The sequence below is a fragment of the Aquarana catesbeiana genome, linkage group LG13 (genome assembly GCF_042186555.1).
Source record: "Aquarana catesbeiana isolate 2022-GZ linkage group LG13, ASM4218655v1, whole genome shotgun sequence".
Classification (NCBI taxonomy): Eukaryota; Metazoa; Chordata; class Amphibia; order Anura; family Ranidae; genus Aquarana; species Aquarana catesbeiana.
Genome location: NC_133336.1, coordinates 11780460 through 11797204, shown reverse-complemented (window position 1 = coordinate 11797204; position 16745 = coordinate 11780460). Strand labels below are relative to the sequence as shown.

Sequence of the window (16745 nt, the reverse complement as noted above, 5' to 3'; positions counted from 1 at the left end):
GAGGAGATTGCTAAACAGTTCGAAAATTATTATCAATCCTTATACAACATCCCTTCCAATCCTAGATGCCCACATAACACAGACAAGAGAACAAAACTCATCCAAGACTTCCTAGAGAAATATAGTCCCCCTCAAATAGCAGGAAACATAGCTCAAGAGCTTGAAGCCCCTATATCAGGCCCAGAATTTGACAAATCTATAAAGGATATGAAAATAGGCAAAGCCCCAGGACCAGATGGACTACCCCTACAATATTACAAAACATTCACCAATATACTGACACCAAGATTTCTAAAACCCTTCAATCACTACATACTGAACAACAGCCCCCAAAACAACTACTAGAAGCTCACATAACTGTAATTCCCAAAGAAGGAAAAGACACTAATTTGGTTACTAACTACAGACCAATTTCATTAATTAATGTGGACGTAAAAATATATGCCAAAATACTAACTAACAGACTCTTACCCCTATTAACCTCCCTTATCTCTTTGGATCAGGTGGGATTTATCCCAGGGAGAGAGGGACGCGACAATACAATCAAAGCATTAAACATAAACCATCCAATAAGAAACAAGGATTTTTTCTCTCCCTGGACGCTGACAAGGCGTTCGACAGAGTGGCCTGGGACTTCAGTGACGCAGTATTAAAACATATAGGAGTTCTGCCTGTAATGAGATCATACATTGGAGCATTATATTCAAATCCAACAGCACGAGTTTGTGTCAACGGCCACCTGTCGAACGCCTTCCACTTACGAAATGGTACTAGACAGGGATGCCCCTTATCTCCGCTTTTGTTTGTCCTCACACTAGAACCGTTACTAAATAAAATCAGATCAAATCCAGACATTAAGGGAATAGAAATCCAAAACCACACGTATAAAGTCGCAGCTTTTGCGGATGATATGCTCCTTTTTCTCTCAGAACCGCACATCTCTATACCTAATCTTGTACAAGACCTAGAACACTATCAATTACTATCAAATCTAAAAATTAATCACTCCAAATCTAACGCCCTCAACATCTCCCTAACCCCAAGTTCAGTAGAAATTTGCCAAAAAAAACTTCTCCTTCTCATGGGCCAAACACAGTATTACTTACCTCGGAATTGAAATACCTGCAAATCTAAACGACCTCTTTAACCACTTACCAACCGGCCCATAGCCGAATGACGGCTGCAGGGCGGTTGGATAACTCTGGGTGGACGTACTATGACGTCCTCCCAGAATTCCCCTCTCGCGCGCCCCCTGGGGCGCGCACCCGAACACATCCGTGACCGCCGGGTCCAGGGGACCCGGCGCATCACGGATCCCGGTAAATGGCCGCTGATCGCGGCCGTTTACCATGTGATCGAGCCGTCAAATGACGGCACGATCACATGTAAACAGACCGGCGTCATCTGATGACGCCGGTTCCTCTCCTCCCCTCCTGTGTACCGATCGGTACACAGTGAGCGGGGAGGGGGATGGATGGATGTCTGCAGCGCTGTGGGCTGTATGTGTAGTGCCCACAGCACTGCACAGAGACATCCATCCATCCATCCATGCTCAGCCATCCCCACTACTAATGCTGTGCAATACTCTGCAATACCAGCACAATACTCTGCAATGCTGTGCAATACTCTGCAATACCCCCACAATACTCTGCAATACCCCCCACAATACTCTGCAATGCTGTGCAATACTCTGCAATGCCCCACAATACTCTGCAATACCCCCCACAATACTCTGCAATACCCCCACAATACTCTGCAATGCTGTGCAATACTCTGCAATACCAGCACAATACTCTGCAATGCTGTGCAATACTCTGCAATACCCCCACAATACTCTGCAATACCCCCACAATACTCTGCAATGCTGTGCAATACTCTGCAATACCCCCACAATACTCTGCAATGCCCCCACAATACTCTGCAATACCCCCACAATACTCTGCAATACCCCCACAATACTCTGCAATACTCTGCAATACCCCCACAATACTCTGCAATACCCCCACAATACTCTGCAATACCCCCACAATACTCTGCAATACTCTGCAATGCCCCCACAATACTCTGCAATGCTGTGCAATACTCTGCAATGCCCCCACAATACTCTGCAATGCTGTGCAATACTCTGCAATACCCCCACAATACTCTGCAATGCTGTGCAATACTCTGCAATACCCCCACAATACTCTGCAATACCCCCACAATACTCTGCAATGCTGTGCAATACTCTGCAATACCCCCACAATACTCTGCAATACCCCCACAATACTCTGCAATACCCCCACAATACTCTGCAATGCTGTGCAATACTCTGCAATGCCCCACAATACTCTGCAATACCCCCCACAATACTCTGCAATACCCCCACAATACTCTGCAATGCTGTGCAATACTCTGCAATACCCCCACAATACTCTGCAATACCCCCACAATACTCTGCAATGCTGTGCAATACTCTGCAATACCCCCACAATACTCTGCAATACCCCCACAATACTCTGCAATACCCCCACAATACTCTGCAATACCCCCACAATACTCTGCAATGCTGTGCAATACTCTGCAATGCCCCACAATACTCTGCAATACCCCCCACAATACTCTGCAATACCCCCACAATACTCTGCAATACCCCCACAATACTCTGCAATGCTGTGCAATACTCTGCAATACCCCCACAATACTCTGCAATACCCCCACAATACTCTGCAATGCTGTGCAATACTCTGCAATACCCCCACAATACTCTGCAATGCTGTGCAATACTCTGCAATACCCCCACAATACTCTGCAATGCCCCCACAATACTCTGCAATACCCCCACAATACTCTGCAATACCCCCACAATACTCTGCAATACTCTGCAATACCCCCACAATACTCTGCAATACCCCCACAATACTCTGCAATACTCTGCAATGCCCCCACAATACTCTGCAATGCTGTGCAATACTCTGCAATGCCCCCACAATACTCTGCAATGCCCCCGCCATACTCTGCAATGCCCCCCGCCATACTCTGCAATGCCCCCCGCCATACTCTGCCATGCCCCCGCCATACTCCGCAATACCCCGCCATACTCCGCCATACCCCGCCATACTCCGCCATACCCCGCAATACCCCGCCATACTCCGCAATACCCCGCCATACTCCGCCATACCCCGCCATACTCCGCCATACCCCGCCATACTCCGCCATACCCCGCAATACCCCGCCATACTCCGCAATACCCTGCCATACCCCGCCATACTCCGCCATACTCCGCAATACCCCGCCATACTCCGCCATACCCCGCAATACCCCGCCATACTCCGCAATACCCCGCCATACTCCGCCATACTCCGCCATACCCCGCAATACCCCGCCATACTCCGCAATACCCTGCCATACCCTGCCATACTCCGCCATACCCCGCCATACCCCGCCATACTCCGCCATACCCCGCAATACCCCGCCATACTCCACAATACCCCGCCATACTCCACAATACCCCGCCATACCCTGCCATGCTGAGCCATGCTCAGCTGTACTCGGCCTCTGTATGTGGCCAGGCTGTGGAAGTCTCACACATGGGGTATCGCTGTACTCAGGAGGAGGAGGAGAATCTATTTTGGGGTGTCATTTTTGGCATGTACATGTTATGTGGTAGAAATATTGTATAAATGGACAACTTTGTGTTAAAAAAAAAAAAAAGCGTTTTAACCACTTCCCGCCCGCCGGCCGTCATACAACATCCTTGACTTTGTGCGGAGATATCTGAATGATGGGTGCAGCTACAGGCATCATTCAGATATCAGCTTTTTCAGCCGGCGATTCCCTACACCATGAGAACTATCATAGCAGCTGTTCCACTGCTTGATCGTTCTTACGGGAGGCGAGAGGGGACGTCCCCCCTTCCCGCCACCTTGCGGTGCTTCTACCGACTCACCGCTACGATCGAAGCCAGGATCTTTTTTTTTTTTTTTTTTTTAATTTCAGGCTTCCCAGCCTAGAGGTGAGATGTGGAGTCTTATTGACCCCATATCTCACTGTAAAGAGGACCTGTCATGCCATATTCCTATTACAAGGATGTTTATATTCCTTGTAATAGGAATAAAAGTGGTCAAAATTTTTTTTTTTTTGGAAAAAAGCATCAAACTAAAATAAATAAAGTAAAATGAACAATAAAAGAAAAAAAAAAAAAATTTTTTAAAGCGCCCCTGTCCCTGTGTGCTCGCATGCAGAAGCGAACGCATACGTAAGTCCCGCCCACATATGAAAACGGTGTTCAAACCACACATGTGAGGTATCGCTGCGATCGGTAGAGCGAGAGCAATAATTTTGGCCCTAGACCTCCTCTGTAACTCAAAACATGTAACCAGTAAAAAATTTTAAAGCGTCGCCTATGGGGATTTTTGAGTAGCAAAGTTTGGCGCCATTCCACAAGCGCATGCAATTTTGAAGGGTGACATGTTGGGTATCTATTTACTCGGCGTAACTTCATCTTTCATACTATGCAAAAACATTGGGCTAACTTTACTGTTTTGGTTTTTGTAAAGCACAAAACATTTTTTTTTCCAAAAAAAACGTGTTAAAAAAATTGCTGCGCAAATACCGTGCGAGATAAAAAGTTGCAACGACCGCCATTGTATTCTCTAGGGTCTTTGCTAAAAAAAATATATATTGTTTTGGGGTTCTAAGTAATTTTATAGCTAATAAATGATGATTTTTACATGTAGGAGAGAAATGTCAGAATTGGCCTGGGTGCTCCAGAACGCCTGAAGGTGCTCCGTGCATGTTGGGCCTCTGTATGTGGCCACGCTGTGTAAAAGTCTCACACATGTGGTATCACCATACTCGGGAGTAATAGCAGAATGTGTTTTGGGGTGTAATTTGTGGTATGCATATGCGGTCTGTGAGAAATACCCTGCTAATATGACAATTTTGTGGAAAAAAAAAAAAGTAAAAAAAAAAACCTTGATTTTGCAAAGAATTGTGGGAAAAAATGACAACTTCAAAAAACTCACCATGCATCTTTCTAAATACCTTGGAATGTCTTCTTTCCAAAAAGGGGTAATTTGGGGGGTATTTGTACTTTTCTGGCATGTTAGGGTCTCAAGAAATTAGATAGGCCGTCAGTAATTCAGGTGTGATCAATTTTCAGATATGCGCACCATAGCATTTGGACTCTATAACTTTCAAAAAGACCAAATAATATCCACCGATTTGGGTTATTTTTACCAAAGATATGTAGCGGTATAAATTTTGGCCAAAATATATGAAGAAAAATTACTAATTTGCTAAATATTATAACAGAAATGAAGAAAAATGTATTTTTTTACAGATTTTTCGGTCTTTTTTCTTTTACGGCGCAAAAAATAAAGAACCCAGCAGTGATTAAATACCACCAAAAGAAAGCTCTATTTGTGTGAAAAAAAGGACAAAAATTTCATAAAGATACAGTGTTGCATGACTGAGTAATTGTCATTCAAAATGTGAGAGCACCAAAAGCTGAAAATTGGTCTGGTTAGGAAGGGGGTTTAAGTGCCCATTTGTCAAGTGGTTAAACTTAATTTCACCCCTATCCTAAAAGAAACACATGATGATTTAAAAAGGTGGAACTCCTTAAACGTATCGTGGTTTGGACGAGCTTCCCTAATAAAAAAGGAAAATTTATTATCAAATACTTACCGTAATTTTCCTTTCCTGATGGACTCCATGGCAGCCTACGTGTGGTTAACCCCGCCTCCTCTCCAATGCTATAGGACCCCCTACCCTATAAGAATGAGCTCACCTGTACAGACTGTGTTCCGTAACTAGCCTACTCATTGACCGATGGGTGGGAACTCCGTCTGCCATGGAGTCCATCAGGAAAGGAAAATTACGGTAAGTATTTGATAATAAATTTTCCTTTTTCCTGACAGACTCCATGGCAGCCTACGTGTGGGAAATAACTAGCCATTCCACACGGGTGGGTATGCTGAACAGCAATAATATAATTTGACCCGTCAACCGACAGGATTTATAAACCAAAGCTCACAGAAGAAAGCGAAGCAGGCTCAGTAAAGTAATCTGACATTAAGGTTTTAATAGGGGCCCTTGAGGTCGCTTGCAGATAACGCCTGAACACACGTACCGGGCTGCTGCCCATGAGGCCGCTATACCCTTGGTGGAACGTGCCGTCATCGCCTCCGGAGGAGTCAGGATCCTATCTCTATAAGGCTGATGAACAAACTGTACAGTTCTGGACGAGGCTTGATTCAGTTTGTTACTGCCGAAATGCAGGATGGACAGGTAGACAGAATGTCCAGAAGGAAGGAAGTAGCTTGCAGGTATACCTTCAGAATTTTGTCTATGACCAGAGTATAGGACGATTTCCTGGATCCTATGGAACCTTGAGGTAATTCTTGGGTTTGAGCTGAGCATGGGAAAAAGGACCATCTGGTCCGGGAAGAAGGACAGAAAAAAGATTCTTCGTAACCTATGGACGTGACCTCCGAGACCCTCTAGCCAAGGTAATGGCTACTATGACATTAATTTTAGTTAAAAAGGCTTCCAATAGAAAGCGGGGAGGACCCCGTATTACTGAGCTCAGACAGTGAGCCAATGACAAGGGGAAGGTCTCAATTGGGAAATCTTGGTTTCCTTTTGAGGGCTAAGCTTTAGCTGCCCATGGGATGGTTGGTGGACTAAAGGGTAAACAGCCCACGAAGTTCTGGAGAAGGCCAACAAGGCTGAGACTTGGACCCTAAGAGAGCTGATGGATAGAGATAAATCTAGGCCGAAAAAGCTGAAGATATCCTGAGCTTTTGGATTTCTACATGACCTGCTCAGAGAATGAGAACTCAACCGACTTGTCCTGAATTCTCCTGTCGACCTAATTCATGCTCGTCCCAGTAGAGTTCATGAGAGTGGCAATCACCCTTGAAGCGCATCCGAGCCGGACAAGGGTGCAGAACTGTCCCTTGAGAAAGAAGGACCAGCCTGAGAGGGAGAGACACCGGATCCCGGAAGCTGAGCTGGCTCAGAAGGGGGAGTCAAGGGCGATTGGCCAGTAAGGGGCTACTGCCACCACTTTGACTGCTTCCTCATGAGATCTTCGTAAGAACCTGAGAATTATTGGGATTGATAGAAAAGGCGTATGCCCTCTTGAAGCTAAAAACGATCTGTCAGGGCATCCACTCCAGAGGCCTAGCTGTAATGACCCCGGGTTGTAACACCTCACCAGCTTGAGGTTGCCTGTGAAGAAAAAGAAAAAGATCCACTTCGAGATTGACTCCTAGGAACAGAATCCACTTGAATGTCTGCACACGAGAAGACCATTCTTTAGTGTTTGCGTATAGAAATACGATCAGACGATCTAGATTCGAGGAATATAGGCCATTGAAATGCCAGTCAGGCTGGGCCCAAGATATGATGGGCTTGATCTTCCGGCATAGTGTGGAGCTTCGAGTGCCCCTATGACTCTTCACATAGAAGATCGCCATTGTGTCATTCATTCTTTATAATACTGACTCTCCCTTCCGGAGATGGGCGAGGAACTGAAGGGCACACTAGGCTGTCCGAAGATCCGGGACATTCTAGCCCGGGTTGAGAAGACGCGTACCCAACTTGCCTTAAGCCAGATCCTAACTGCAGATGGCTCCCCAACCAGAACCGCTGGCATCAGTCGTGACCTTGACCATGAGATGGGGCAATGAAGTGGCAATTGAGCAGATTTTGCGCTGAAGACACCAGAAGAGGCTGCTCCATGCCGTTGATATGTAAATAGGTTGACTGTTGCCCCTTGATCTCCCTCGCTGCAGAAACCTGACTGGAGCGGGTATAACCTCTGCAGAGACCACTTGACCATAGGGGTCGTGAAGACCGTCGAGGCGGTAGTTCTTTTTTTTTTTTTTTTTTTAAGAGCCACCTGAAGCTGGTCAGGGTGGAGATAACCAGTTCCCTGAGAACCAGCAACTGGTCTTTGTGTTAGGATAGCAAGGCGAGGTCACCGAAATAGTGATAAAGACGTACCCCTCTCGTTTAAATGAGGGCCACTATGGCCGGAGAAATTTTAAGAAGACACGTGTGAGGTCATCAGCCCGATAAGGAAGAAGAAGAACTGTAGATGGTCTCGCCCAATTTGGAACCAGAGGTAACATCTTTTAAGTCAATTGGGATTAGCCAATGTCCTGGCCGTATAGAAGGTCGACAGAGCCTTCCAACGTATCTACAAATATTATATACTTGTATAGGTAAGATAGATCTAATACTAGACACCAAAACTGTTACTTTTGTGTTTGAGAAGAGAGGAAAGTATACCCCTGGAATTCTACGTACCCCGGGGCGTGTACAGTAACACCTGCTCCTGCTCTTCCAACTGAGTTAGCAGAGTGGAATAAATCTGGGAAAAGGGGTATTAGTGAAGGACCATGTGTGGATCGATAAAACCATCTTGACAGTCCAGTAACCAGTGATGGAGGCCACCCAGACATGCCGGAAGAGGAGCAGACGAGCCTCCCCGCCCAGGCACCCGTGGGCGGGTGTAACCCAAAAGTTTCGGCTGGTTCCCGACCAACAGACGCCCTACTCTTAGCGGGTTTTACGGAAGGATGCTTGCACTCTGCTCCAGTTCTTTGTGAAGACCCAGCCGGGACTTAAAACACAAGCTTCTCACGAGCGTTCAACACCTCCCGTACTGGGGATTCTTCTGACCGAGCAGACGCTTAATCTGGGGAAGACGTAACTATAAGGCCCATTGAACCATGACCGAGGATCATTTAGTCCAGGCCAACAGGTGAAGCAGATTGTCGCCGGCTTCAGCTCCTTTACTGCTAATCTTCTGGAGAACTCTTCCGAAGCTCCCTGAGTACGAAGACTGCAATCTCTGTCCAGGCTTCCATAACCTTTGGACATAGCTGCTAGGGCAGGGTTACAAGCCATACTGGCAAACCTGTAAGCTTCCTTGAGATCTTGATCTGACTTCTCTCGAGCCTTTCCTGCAGGACACGGCATCTTCTAAGGTAGAGCAACCTGTAATGTCAGACGCAACAACGCTGCATTTATAAGGGGAGTGTTTCCCCGACACTCCACTTCTTCTGACTTGAAGGGATACACTCTGGAGGTATAGTTTGATGTGGAAGTTTTCTCGTCCACTTAGTTGCACTCCTCATCCTTTCATCCGTGAGGAGCAGAAAGAGAGAGAGAGAGAGCGCCCTTCCCCCAGGTGCTTAAAGAACTACTATGCTTAGGGGGGGAGGAAGGGTCTACTCACTTAAGGGCTTCCTTAAATCGCTTTGACTCGTGAAGGAATCAGAGAGACATCATAGCTTCCGACACATTCATCCCCTTCCAACTTGATGTCAGAAGAATCCGGAGAAGCAGCGTAGGGCTGGGAAGGACCTGAAACCCTTGGGCTATACCAGTCAAGGAGCCGGGTGGAATGGACAACTGGCTCCATGTGAGGGATGTCTCCCATCTCCTAGGGATTGCTTCCTCACCTCTTTCACAAGAGCCTCCATAATCTTGTTTTCTGTTTCTTATCCCCAACCGCCCAGGCACAACAGTGGACACATACAGACTCGCCTTCCGAGACTCGTGTCCCACATCTCCAGCAGGCTCTGCCATCCGAGCGGCTGATAGGGCGGTGGGTACGGTGACTGGAGGAGGAATGGCACCATCTCCTCTAGATGAAGGAGGAATGGCAACATCTCCTCTAGATGGAGGAGGAATGGCAACATCTCCTCTGGATGGAGGAGGAATGGCAACCTCTCCTCTGGATGGAGGAGGAATGGCAACCTCTCCTCTGGATGGAGGAGGAATGGCAACCTCTCCTCTGGATGGAGGAGGAATGGCAACATCTCCTCTGGATGGAGGAGGAATGGCAACATCTCCTCTGGATGGAGGAGGAATGGCAACATCTCCTCTAGATGGAGGAGGAATGGCAACATCTCCTCTGGATGGAGGAGAAATGGCAACATCTCCTCTGGATGGAGGAGGAATGGCAACATCTCCTCTGGATGGAGGAGGAATGGCAACATCTCCTCTAGATGGAGGAGGAATGGCAACATCTCCTCTGGATGGAGGAGAAATGGCAACATCTCCTCTGGATGGAGGAGGAATGGCAACATCTCCTCTGGATGGAGGAGGAATGGCAACATCTCCTCTGGATGGAGGAGGAATGGCAACATCTCCTCTGGATGGAGGAGGAATGGCAACATCTCCTCTGGATGGAGGAGGAATGGCAACATCTCCTCTGGATGGAGGAGGAATGGCAACATCTCCTCTGGATGGAGGAGGAATGGCAACATCTCCTCTGGATGGAGGAGGAATGGCAACATCTCCTCTGGATGGAGGAGGAATGGCAACGTCTCCTCTAGATGGAGGAGGAATGGCAACGTCTCCTCTAGTTGTAGGAGGAATGGCAACATATCCTCTAGTTGGAGGAGGAATGGTGACATCTCCTCTTGTAAATGTTGTGGCCTGGCAAGGTCTCTGTCATCTGATCTCAAAAAGGGGCTGAAAAAAGAATGGGGGGGGGACAAAACGCAATCTCAAACCTTTGAGACTTCAACCTCGGCCCCTCCCCTCGCCTGCACGCACCTTGTGCATAAGGGCTGGCTGTATGAAGGCAGTGACCTATCCATAACCGCTGGACAGAACGTCACCATGACACTGATGGTCTACAGATGACCCGGAAATGCTACACAAACCGAGCCAACCGGAAATATTATATAAGATATATATATATTTACATACATATTTTATTTATGATTATTATTATATATATATATCTATTTTTTTTTTTCACAATCCAAACAGGAGTGTAGATACATGCTGTATAAAGTAAGGACGAGTACATAGAAGTATAAAGTCCACTTTTATTTCTTTATATATTTTCTTCAATATATGCATATATGTTTATAAATTTTTATTTATTTTATCTTCAATTTTACCCTTAAGGGGAGAAAACTCAGTTAGACCAACACTGACCAGGCTGGGGGAAGTTGCCGCTTACTGTCTGCGGGAAATCCCGTCCTTGACAGGCGATGACAGACAATCAAGTCCCCCGCCTGAGTGACGTCACCGCTCCTCCACCACGCGCCTGCGCCGTGGGAGACAGCCATACGGTGCCTGTGCGGCCGCCGGAAGATTCGCCACTCCGCGCATGCGCGAGCCAAGCCTCGTTTTCACGAAGGCCCCGCGCATGCGCAGAACGACTGCGGCGGCCGCTACCCGGAAACACCGCAGCGGCCTGGAACGCAGAAGCGTTCCGAATGCCATGAGGGGACACAGAGGTACCGGGGAGTACCGCGGAGAACCGGGAGACAAACAACATAATAGTATATACAAAGAAACGACTGCCATGGAAGAAGTAAAAAATTTGCAGACCTTGCCAGCCGATGATGCGTCCACCTTCAAGCATAATGAGGCATCCACCCTCCACGAGTGGGGTATTTTGGTGCCATGAAAGCTACTCGCCCGCTCATAGCTGGGCCCTGAGCCACACCGTACCATGATATGCTAGATTCTGGAACAATCCGACCGGACGCCAACAGGAACCATTGTGATGTAGGTCCATGGAGGAGGACAAAAAAGGAACACAGTCTGTACAGGTGAGCTCATTCTTATAGGGTAGGGGGTCCTATAGCATTGGAGAGGAGGCGGGGTTAACCACACGTAGGCTGCCATGGAGTCTGTCAGGAAAATGACAATTCTGCCCCAATTTCTATATGTGATGCAAACAATTCCCATTAGACTACCAATGTCATTTTTTGAATCCTTTCGCAAAGCTTGCTCTACCTTCATATGGAAAGGCAAATCTCCCAGAATCAAATTCACTAGACTAAATCTACCCAAAAATAAGGGGGGTATTGCATTACCTGACCTAAAGAAATACCACCAGGCTGCCCTCTTAGCTCGAATAGTAGATTGGAACATTCATAACACAGTGAAAGACTGGGTATCTTTAGAACAAAAACAACTCTCCCAACAGCTTAAATCTCTTCCATGGATTCATCCAAAAAATCATTCAAAAGATATCAAAACCCACCCCCTAATAGGCCCCACATTAGAAACCTTTCGAAACACCTTTAAAAAATGAATCCCTCTCCTTGGCTTAGCCCCCTCACACCGCTTAGAAACAACCCAGACTTCCCACCGGGGCTAGAACAAAACTTCCTTGCAAATTCATGGCCACATAAGGAAATCCTGGTCAGTGATTTCTTTCAAAGTAAGAGACTTCTGTCCAGAGAAGAACTAAACAAAAACATCAACCCAAACCAGATTCCACAATGGAACTATTTACAAATCAGACATTTTCTGACCAGAAACGAGACAGCCCAATCGTGGACAAGACAACTCACGACGCTAGAGGAACTTTGCACAAGAAAAACCCCACAAAGACACATTATATCTATCCTCTACAATTCGCTTTTTGAAGACAAAACGGAGTTCTCCAGTGCGTCGTGCCAAGCGTGGGAACAAGAGCTGGATATATCTCTTACAGAAGAAGATTGGGAAACAATATACATGCATGCTCATAAAGGATCTCTTAACCGCTTCCCGACCGCCCACTGTATATTGACGTCCTGTTTTTTAAAGATGGATATCTCGGTAACGGCAGCAGCTGCTGCCACAACCGAGGTATCCATCTTTAGGGCCGGCGATTCTGTACACGATAACGGTGGTCTCTGCTGCGGGTTCGCCGCGAGATCACCGTTATCGGCGGCGGGAGAGGTGCCACCCCCCCTCCCGCCGCTCTCCCGCGCCTTCCGCCGCTTACCGGAGCCGTCGGTAGCGGCGGAGGAGATCGGGACCTGTCACTGCTGAGGTACTGAGACGAGTGAGGCCAAGATGGCCCCCACCCGTCTCTATACCATGTGACGGCCGGAGCGACGTCATTACGACGGCTCCGCCCACTTCTCTTAAAGGCACAATTTTTTTTGTGTCATTTTTTTAAACGACTTTTTTTTTTTTTTTTTTTTGCATTTTAGTCTAAATATGAGATCTGAGGACTTTTTGACCTCAGATCTCATATTTAAGAGGACCTGTCATGCTTTTTTCTATTACAAGGGATGTTTACATTCCTTGTAATAGGAATAAAAGTGATCCAATTTTTTTTTTTTTAAAAAACAGTGAAAAAATAAATAAAATAAAGTAAAATAAATAATAAAAAAAAAAAAAAAAAATTTTTAAAGCGCCCTGTCCCAACGAGCTCGCGCGCAGAAGCGAACGCATACGCGAGTAGCGCCCGCATATGAAAACGGTGGTCAAACCACACATGTGAGGCATCACCGCGACCGGTAGAGTGAGAGCAATAATTCTAGCCCTAGACCTCCTCTGTAACGCAAAACATGCAACCTGTAGAATTTTTTAAACGTCGCCTATGGAGATTTTTAAGGGTAAAAGTTTGACGCCATTGCACGAGCGGGCGCAATTTTAAAGCGTGACATGATGGGTATCAATTTACTCGGCGTAACATTATATTTCACAATATAAAAAAAAAAATTGGGCTAACTTTACTGTTGTCTTATTTTTTTTTTTTTCAAAAAAGTGAATTTTTTCCAAAAAAAAGTGCGCTTAGAAGAACGCTGCGCAAATACGGTGCAAAAAAAAAGTATTGCAATGACCGCTATTTTATTCTCTAGGGCAGTGTTTCTCAACTCCAGTCCTCAAGGCGCACCAACAGGTCATGTTTTCAGGATTTCCCTCAGATGAAACGGCTGTGGTAATTACTAAGGCAGTGAAAACTGATCAAATCACCTGTGCAAAATAGTGGAAATCCCGAAAACATGACCTGTTGGTGTGCCTTGAGGACTGGAGTTGAGAAACACTGCTCTAGGGTGTTCGAAAAAAAAAACAATATATAATGTTTGGGGGTTCTAAGTAATTTTCTAGCAAAAAAAAAACCTGTTTTAAACTCTTAAACACCTAAAATCCAAAACGAGGCTGGTTTTGAAGTGGTTAATGTAGCCACCCAGGAGTGTGGCTTCAAAATAATTACCAGGTGGTACAGAACTCCCACCCTACTACACAAATTCTCTCCAGGTATCTCAGACAGATGCTGGAGATGTAAACGGGAAGAAGGCTCTATGCTCCATATCTGGTGGTCATGCCCTTTATTACAAAACTTCTGGAAAATGGTTCATGAATCCATTACCTCACTCACTTCAGAGAACATAAATTTTAACCCAGCACAATACCTCCTACACTACAATTCAATCCCCAAAAAACAATATATAAAATCTTTTCCCCATGTTCATGATAAATGCAGCGAGACACTGTATCCCATGCCAATGGCGCTCTAACTCTATTCCATCGAAAAAAGAATGGTTCCGGAGAATAAACAATATAGAAAAGATAGAAGAACTGATAAGTATTTCTCAGGAGAAGATTTCGAAATTTACATCAACATGGTACAACTGGTTTGAATTCAAAAATTCACAGTCTTACAAAGCTATTAATTAATTAATAATAGGATTCCTTCACCAAAACAAATCGTACAGAAAAACCAAAGAGATCACCAGACTACTATAATAAATAAATAGTCTTTATTCATCTCCCCCCCCCCACAACCTTTTCTTTTTTTACCCCTCCTTGCTCATATAGTGAGCTAACTCACCTTAATATTCAGTAAGCAACTATGTATAAATATATAATATGTATTTACTCTAAATATCGTTATTAAAACTGTCCAAATCATCTTGACATTACTATTGATTGTGAAATCCACTTTCACCCAATTGTTACTCAGATGACTATGTGATTATGTTATATTTCATTTATATGACAATGTTGTATTACATTTATTTGTTCAATCAATAAAAACTTTATGAAACAAAAAAAAAAAAAAGATGTCCGATGGGCGACTTCAGACCGTAGGCTTACTGCGGACGAGTGCGGGGTGTACCAAGATGGCCGCGACGGAACGTCACTTCCGCTACATATTCTGATGGGTAGTGGCTTTCTGACAGGACACCCGTGTTTCGTCAGATTAGGCGACCCGTCAGGATTTGTAAAAGAAGTGACGCTCTGTCTGCCATCTTGCTACACCCCCGCGCTCCTCCATAGTAAGGATACAGTGAGAAGGCGGCACGCGGACATCTTGTTACACCCACCGGAGTTTTGCATTTTACACTTATTTTTAACAGTAAACTGAGTTTATATAGTGAAATACAGGACTGAGAACTCCGTCTGACTGGTTAGAGGTTGAATTTTAAAAGCAGTGGCAAGCCTGCTCATCTCATAGGTTTGCTACTCTGACAGAAGTTTGCTGCTTTTAAAATTCAACATCTAAACATTCATACAGAGCTCTAAATCCTCTATTTCACGATATAACCTCAGTTTACTGTTAAAAAATAAGTGTAAAAAGAAAAACTCCGGTGGGTGTAACAATATGTCCGCTTCCCCCTCTTCAGTGTATCCTTACTATGGAGGAGTGCGGGGTGTAGCAAGATGGCGGCGACGGAACGTCACTTCCGTTACACATTTTGACGGGTCGCCTAATCTGACGGAACACCTGCCTCACTCATCTCCCAAAAAAAAACTCTCCAGACTGACAAAGGCCCGTCCACGGCGGATCTTTCCTTCTTTTTGAAGCGGGTGCCTTTTTTATTTTCAGCTTCCCCAATCACAGACCGAAGAGCCGAGTTCCCCGCCGTCCATCTTAGATGAGGGCACACGCCAGCAGCTCAGAACATTAGACGGAGGAGGAGCCGCGGCGGAAGCTCTCCGTTTTTAACGTTCGTTATCCCGGGCACCGGTCTTAATTCGTTAGAGCGAGCCTAAAAAGTGATTTTCCCTCAAGGGGCTGAAGCGGACGCCAACGGCGATTTATTTATTTTTTTTCCCTAGAGCAAGATGGCGGCTGCGCGCTTCCCGTCGCCTTTTAACTAGAACGGCTGGCTTCCGGGGGAGGGGCCGGAAGGAGGGGCGGGACTGGATATGAGGTCAGAGACAGGGGGCGGGACTGGATGTAAGGTCACAGACGGGGGAGGCGGGACTGGATGTGAGGTCACAGACAAGGGGGCGGGACTGGATGTGAGGTCACAGACGGGGGGCGGGACTGGATGTGAGGTCACAGACAGGGGGCAGCCAATCATACGAGAAGCTGGGAGGTTGAAATGGAAGTGATATGAAAACGGCGGGCGGAGCGCAGCTGGCGGGACCGGTGAGATCGGGGGGTACCGGGTGTGCGGGGGGAGGGGTGTATATAGAATATATATAAGATTGGAGGACACGGGGCTGTGTGTTCTCTACACCTTTCTATGGGAACCTCCATTAACCCCTTCAGGTCCATTCCGCACATTTGTTGTTTACAAGTTGTAGATTTTATTTATTTTTTGTAGCAGAGACCCCAGAGAATAAAATGACGGTCGTTGCAATACTTTATGTCACACTGTATTTACAAAGCAGACTTACAAATGCAATTAAAAAAAAAAAAAAAACATACTTTTTTTGAATAAAAGAATAAAGTAAAGTTACCCTGAATTTATTTATTTATTTTTTTGTATAATGAGAAAGATAATGTTATGCCGAGTAAATAGATACCAAACATGTCACGCTTCAGCCTCTTCCCACCCCCCGTTATACAGAATGACGGACAGGAAGGGGTTCGGTTATCCTGATTGGGTGTCATATGAGGTCCAGCAGGATAAGAAAGGGGTGCGGGGCGCAGTGTGGCGATCTGGGGGTGTGGTCAGTCTGATATACGGCATCTCTGATTGGGGTAAATAGTCTGACGGAGGCTCCGTACCATGTGATCAGCCGCGTCCAATCAATAA

At 45.9% G+C, this 16745-nt stretch overlaps 1 protein-coding gene across 2 annotated transcripts in view; it reads left to right on the top strand.

The window, feature by feature from the left end:
• Window positions 1-15980: 15980 nt before the first annotated feature.
• The window catches only part of LOC141117035 (uncharacterized), a 96412-nt gene continuing 95647 nt past the window's right edge, over window positions 15981-16745 (top strand). For both annotated transcript variants that reach the window (XM_073609616.1, XM_073609615.1), the window contains exon 1: window positions 15981-16132. The gene's annotated coding sequence lies outside the window, so the exon portion shown is untranslated. The remainder of the gene's footprint in view (window positions 16133-16745) is intronic.